This window comes from Phoenix dactylifera, unplaced genomic scaffold, assembly GCF_009389715.1.
Source record: "Phoenix dactylifera cultivar Barhee BC4 unplaced genomic scaffold, palm_55x_up_171113_PBpolish2nd_filt_p 001608F, whole genome shotgun sequence".
Lineage (NCBI taxonomy): Eukaryota > Viridiplantae > Streptophyta > Magnoliopsida > Arecales > Arecaceae > Phoenix > Phoenix dactylifera.
The window spans coordinates 1-6,643 of NW_024068913.1; the positions used below are offsets into that span (position 1 = coordinate 1).

General features: G+C 41.6%; 1 pseudogene; it reads left to right on the top strand.

The window, feature by feature from the left end:
* Positions 1-3,789: 3,789 nt before the first annotated feature.
* On the top strand, positions 3,790-3,887 carry LOC120108873 (annotated as a pseudogene).
* The last annotated feature ends 2,756 nt before the right edge of the window (positions 3,888-6,643 follow it).

Consider the following 6,643-nt stretch of genomic DNA (forward strand, 5'->3'; position numbering starts at 1 on the left):
AAAAGGAAGATAGGTTCGGATGGAGAGGTAGAGACCTATAAGGCAAGGCTTGTGGCGAAAGGGTATAGTCAATGCGAAGGCATTGACTATCAGGAGACCTTTTCACTTGTAGCCATGCTGAAATCCATCCGAACATTGCTTGCCATTGCAGCATTTCATGATTATGAAATCTGGCAGATGGATGTGAAAACTGCTTTCCTAAATGGACATCTTGATGAAGATATCTACATGGAACAGCCTTTGGGTTTCACTTCCAGTGATGGAGATCACAAGGGTCTGCAAGCTGCAAAGGTCCATTTATGGACTAAAGCAAGCATCTCGGAGTTGGAACACTCGTTTCGATGACGCAATCAAAACGATTGATTTCATCAAAAACGAAGAGGAACCGTGTGTTTACAAAAAGGTTAGTGGGAGCGCTGTCGTATTTCTCGTACTGTACGTGGACGACATCCTCCTGATAGGGAATGATATTCCCATGCTAACCTCAGTCAAGGTCTGGTTGTCAAAAGAGTTCTCCATGAAAAACCTTGGGGAAGCATCCTATATTTTGGGAATAAAGGTTTATAGAGATAGATCTAAAAGGATGCTTGGCCTATCACAGAAAATGTATATAGAGGAAGTGCTGAAAAGGTTCAGCATGGAAAACTCCAAAAGGGGTCTTTTTACCCCTTAGGCATGGAATTCATCTCTCCAAGAAGATGTGCCCCCAACACATCTGAAGAGATTCAACGCATGAGCAAGATTCCCTATGCATCAGCAATAGGGAGCCTCATGTATGCCATGCTATGTACACGACCTGATATAGCTCTTGCTGTGAGTGTCACAAGCAGATATCAGTCAAATCCAGGTGAAGAACACTGGACAGCTGTGAAGAATATTCTTAAGTACTTGAGAAGAACTAAAGATTTATTCTTGGTTTTTGGAGGATCATCAGAGTTGAAATAGAAGGATACACAGATTCAGACTTCATGACTGATGTCGATGATAGGAAGTCAACATCTGGATATGTGTTCTTGTGCCAATGGTGGTACGGTAAATTGGAAGAGTTCCAAACAACCGATCATTGCTGATTCTACTATGGAAGCTGAATACATCGCCGCCTCTGAAGCTGCTAAGGAAGGCTTCTGGTTCAAGAAATTCATTGCGGAATTGGATGTAATGTCATCAGATGCCATAACACTCTACTGCGATAATAATGGCGCCATAGCCCTTGCTAAGGAGCCAACGTCTCATCAGAAGTCCAAGCATATAGAGCGACGCTTCTATCTCATACGCGACTATGTTGAGAAGAGGTATATCGAAGTGCAGAGAGTAGACTCCGCGGACAACGTGGCAGACCCGTTCACTAAACAGCTAAGTCAGCAAAAGACTGAAGTCCACCTTGAGAAGATGGGACTAACATATATGACTGATTGGCTTTAGTGCAAGTGGGAGATTGTTAGATGTATGTCCTAGAAGCCAATTTTGGCTGACACATTATTAATTCTAGGACATAATTTGTACTTGACTTTATTATTAGAATAAATGAAAGGCATCTTTTTCATTCATATTATTATTGTGTCTATGAATCGTCCAAGGAATTAATAATATGATGATGCATATTCTCAAGAGTTGAGAATTTGAGCCATGTATCATTAGTGATTAATTTCTAAACGCTCCTGATCGATGGATCATCACGAGGACGGTGATCGATCCGATGAGATCAGTGCACAGATTACTTTCCTTATGGATGGACGAGACTCGAGTCCACAGTGTAGCGACACTGAAGTAATAGTGCAGGTGCTTGTTAAGAACAAGGGTACTGAGCGTGACCAATACAAGAAGTCACTTGGATGTCTATCCACTCGTCAGTGACTTGCTTGATGTTGCAGTAGTGTGACTGGTCCTTTGACCTGCGGTGCTTCGACTACTCACAGTGAGGTTATTGTAGTTTGACTGCACACATACACGGTCTCTAGCCATATGGGTCCATGGCAGTGTAGATTGGCTGCAGTAAGTTCACTGTAGGAGTAGGGTATGCACCTATAAGGAATCTATCGACCTTGATAGATAAGGAGAGATCCTATGTGATTTATAAGACTGAGTTCGTAAGACCTCGGCCGGGGGCAGTATGCACAGTGGAGAAAGAGTTTTCCACTCTCGAACTTAAGTCGAATAAATCTTCACATATGACAGACGATGGGGTTTGACGAGTTGTCCATCACCTCCATCCTGTAGGGATCCACGATAGTAGGACTGTATCACATGATAACTGCACCTAGAGGTTCATCATTCTATTCTACTGGGTAGCCACTACATGCTGCTAGGTGTCACTGGTGGATGGTGGGACTCACAGGGATTATCTCGATGATCGATAAACCCTAATGAGTAGAGTTGGAATCGTTCCAATCCATTGAAAGGAGTTTTCAATGATATTATGATAGAGATCATAATATATCTCACTACCAGTCAGAGTAGAACCTATGGGGTCACCCACACTAGAAGTATTGACCGATCCGATGGTTGGATCGTGATTAGGAATCACAAGTAATCAATTTGATTGATATTCAGTTGAAGAAGGAACAAAGGAAATTAATTAATTGGACTTGAAACAAGAGTCCTACTTCGAGTAGGATTCCTAGAGTCCTAATTGGATTAGGACTGGGAATCCTAGTTGGAGTAGGACTGAAATTCCTACTTGGAATAGGATTCCTACAATCTTAATGAGATTAGGAGTTTTAAATTAAAATCGGATTCCTACTTGGAGTAGGATTCCTAGAGTCCTAATCAGATTAGGACTTCGGATTCAAATAGAGTCCTAATTGGATTAGGACTAAAATTAAATATGTCCTAATTTGGATTAGGGTTTCTTAAGTCACAATTAATTATTAATCTAATGAATCAATAAGACTCCTAATTGGATTAGGATTGAAGAGTTCAATTGAGTCAAAATTGATTTAAGTTCTAATTGGATTAGGACTTACCTAGATTGGATCCAAATTGGTTCACCCTTGGGCTAAGCCTAATTGGATTAGGGCTTGACCACATTAGGGCATCCCAATCCTTACTTAATAAGGATTAGGGCAACCATGAAGGAGGGGCTCACGCCCCTCCTCCTTTGATCCCTTGGTGCGGCAACAAGAGGGGCCGGCGCCCCTCTTGGTAATACATCAAGGGCTCCTAACTTGTAGGAGCCCTAGATGGCTATAAAAGAGGGCAAGGGGGCTGACGCCCTAATTGATTGAAACCCTCTCCCTCTTGTGCCGTGGCCACCCTCTCCCTCTCCTTGGTTCAGCCGCAAGCAAAGGGAAGAAAAGGAAAAGCCATTGGCGGCCCCCTCCTCTTCTCTTCCTCCTTCCAACGCAAGGAAAAGGGAGTAGGCTGCAAGGGCTTTGGTTCTTCATCCAGTTGCCTTCTTCTTCTTCCTCCTCTCAAGCACAAGAAGTCTTTGCAAGGGAGCTAGCACCCCGGGAAGACAAGAAAGCTTTGATCGGTCCTCTGCTTCGTGTGGATACCTGTAGAGGCCGGACGTTTGAACGGCTTCAAACGAACCCTCTTCCTAAAACCACAAACTCAGATTTGCGGTTATCATCTACCCGCACAAGGTGAAGATCTGATCTTCAAATTAGTTTAAAAGTTTTTAATCCTTACCTATCTACGAACGGTTCATGAAACAACGTTCATGCGATGAACGTCGATCCCGCACATGCCTCTTCCGCTGCCATCTGATTTTATTTTTGAAATATCAGCGGCATGGGCGGATTTCCAACAAACCCTTCGTAAAAGAAACTAATGGTTCTCCATGTTTCAAACCCATGATGAGGACAAGAGAGAAGCAAATCTTTAAATCTCTCGCAGCATTCATAAAATGTTTCATGGTCTTTTTGTTGGAAACTACTAATGTGCCTTTTCAAAAAGTTAGTCCTTTGTGCGGGAAAGAATTTTTTCAAGAATTCTCTTTGCATATCATGCCATGTTCCTAGCGATCTAGGTCTCAAGGAGTTCAGCCTTGTTTTGGCTTTATCCTTTAAGAAAAAAGGAAACAAGGTCAATTTAAGGACATCTTCCGATACATTTGGCACTCTAAATGTGATGCTAATTTTCTCAAAATCCTTAAGGTGAAGATAAGGGTTCTCGGATTCCATCCCATGATACTTGGGCAGCAATTGAATTACTCCTAGTTTGATTTCAAAGTGTCCAACATTTTCAGGAATAATCATGCATGAAGGTTGACTAGTCCTAGTAGGGTGTAAGTATTGTCGAAGTGTCATAACTGGGGGTCTACCTTCATCACCATGGTGACTTCCTACATCGTCATCAGCCATCTCACCAGATCTGAGATTTTGCGAAAGAGTTTCAGTAATATGATCTAATGAATTGTCAAAAGTTTTTCGATACAGACGTCCAGTGTTGTCCCTATTCCAACCTAGCATACAAGATTTAATTAATTTTTTTTTTTAAAATGATCACCTTTGCTCTTTTCTTAAAGTTTTTATCAATTTTCAATTAGCAACAAGGGTTAATGAGATATGATAACAATAAAAATCTGATTCTAAAAAAAAATTTAAACACAGAAAATTTAAGACAGACAGTAGCAAGGTTTTATATTAATTTAATGGTCTTAAAAGTTTTAGAATGAAAGAAACACAGGTTCGGCACCAAACGACCAAATTTGAGTTCAATCAGACGGTTAATTACTCTGATATCAGAGTTTGATGCAGACTGTGCAGGGAATAAAAAATAGCAGTAAAGATTTTTTTTTTTTCAGTTTTAGTTTTACTATAATGTTCAATCTAACTGATAGGGTACTAATTAAATCTAAAATTATACTAATAACTAAGCCGTTCCCCGGCAATGGCGCCAAAAACTTGACGCGTTCGCAAAAATGCTTAAGTGAAACTAATCTCCCAAGTATAGGTGAATCGCACAAGCAGTAAATTCTCGGGAGTCCAAGGTCGAATCCTCAGAGAACGAAATATATATAAGATTATTTAGTATAGTTTCAGATTAATTAATTCAATAAATTTGTAGATTAAGACGATGTTTTGCAAATAGAAAATAAATCAGTAAACAGAGAATCGAAGTTTGGATAGATTAAGATGGTGTAGGGATCTGGAATCCCCCTTGATTATATTATTTTCAACAATTAAATTCTGCGATTCTTGATTAAGGATGAATCAGATAGAATAGTTCTAATCATGGAGTATATAATTTGAAAATATGAATTCAAGATCTAAGTATTTATCGTGCCAATTATGTCTACGACAAATCAAACATCAAAACAATCCATGAATCAATAAATATAAACCATAAAAGATCTATCTCATAGATAAGTATGCAAGAATCAAAAACATATTAATAGATGTAAATCAAAGAGATCAATCGTTCAGAATTTACTTGAAAGAAAATAATATATCAAAGGTTCCTCCATCTCCCTTCACCTAAGGGATTAGCCGGCCATCAACATAAAAGAAAACTTTCCTGTTCCTCCTCCCTTTTTTTTTCTTTTTATTTTCAGAAATAGGGCATCCCCTGTTTCCCTTTTTCTGTTCTTCTTTGGCTGATGCTCTCTTTCTTTCCGAATGAGGATTACCCCCCAAACCCTTCCCAGCCGAGAGGGATATATCAAGCTGGCCTCGATCCCCTTCTCACACGCGGTGGAGATGAGCGGACCCGATGGATCTGGGGCATGGATTGCGGGATCACGGTTGCTGGGAACTCGGATGCTCGCGAACATGGAGATGCTGGAAGGCTTCATAGATCCGATTCGGAAGCATGGGATGCCGAAATGCGGGAAGCTCGGACTGGGAAGATGCTCGCGAACGGAATGAGCTGAACCATGCTGGGACTCGGCTGAACACGTGGACGCTGGAAGCTTTCACGGACGGCTGGATGAGGGGTCGCACGCTAGGATGCTCGGGAGCTCTGTTCGCGGGATGATGGGCTGCACGCGGACGGTTGGGAGGAGCGTGGACGCAGGGGCCTAGATCTGGAAGAAGCTGGATGCAGGAATGCTCGGGAGACTACTGCTGGAAGAGATGCAGAAATGTTGGGATTCTTGCGAATGACTGGATGAATGCGTGGATAGATGAACACGGACGGAAAAGGGGAGGCTCGCGGATACTGTGATATGGGCTCGGCTGGAGCACGGAGGTGTGCAGGATTCCTTCAAATGGACGCACAAAATGGGGAGGACATGCTGCTGCTGAATGTGGCTGCACCTAGTCGGCTAATGCTCCTTCTAGTGTGCAACTGGGACTGACCCCATGTGGTTGGCTAGTCACCTACGATGATGCATCTTTTTGAACCCAATGTGCATTTTAGCTTTGATTTCCGATCACCTGCACCCCACAAAAATATAATATTAATACAACACTTCTATCATTATTTCTTAGCAATAATACTAATTTAAGTGATGTGTAGATCGCACTTTTGTGCTCTCATCAGTAAGAAACCAAGTCTTGGTCATCTCAAGATTTGGGGATGTCCGGCCCACGTCAAGCGACTATAGGCGGACAAGCCAGAGGCTAGGACCATAAGTGCTCATTTTATAGGATATCCTAAAGAGTTATTAGGATATAATTTTTACGTCTCAGAGGATCACAATGTGTTTGTGAGCCGACATACCATCTTCTTGGAAAAAATAGTTTATCCTTGATAGAGG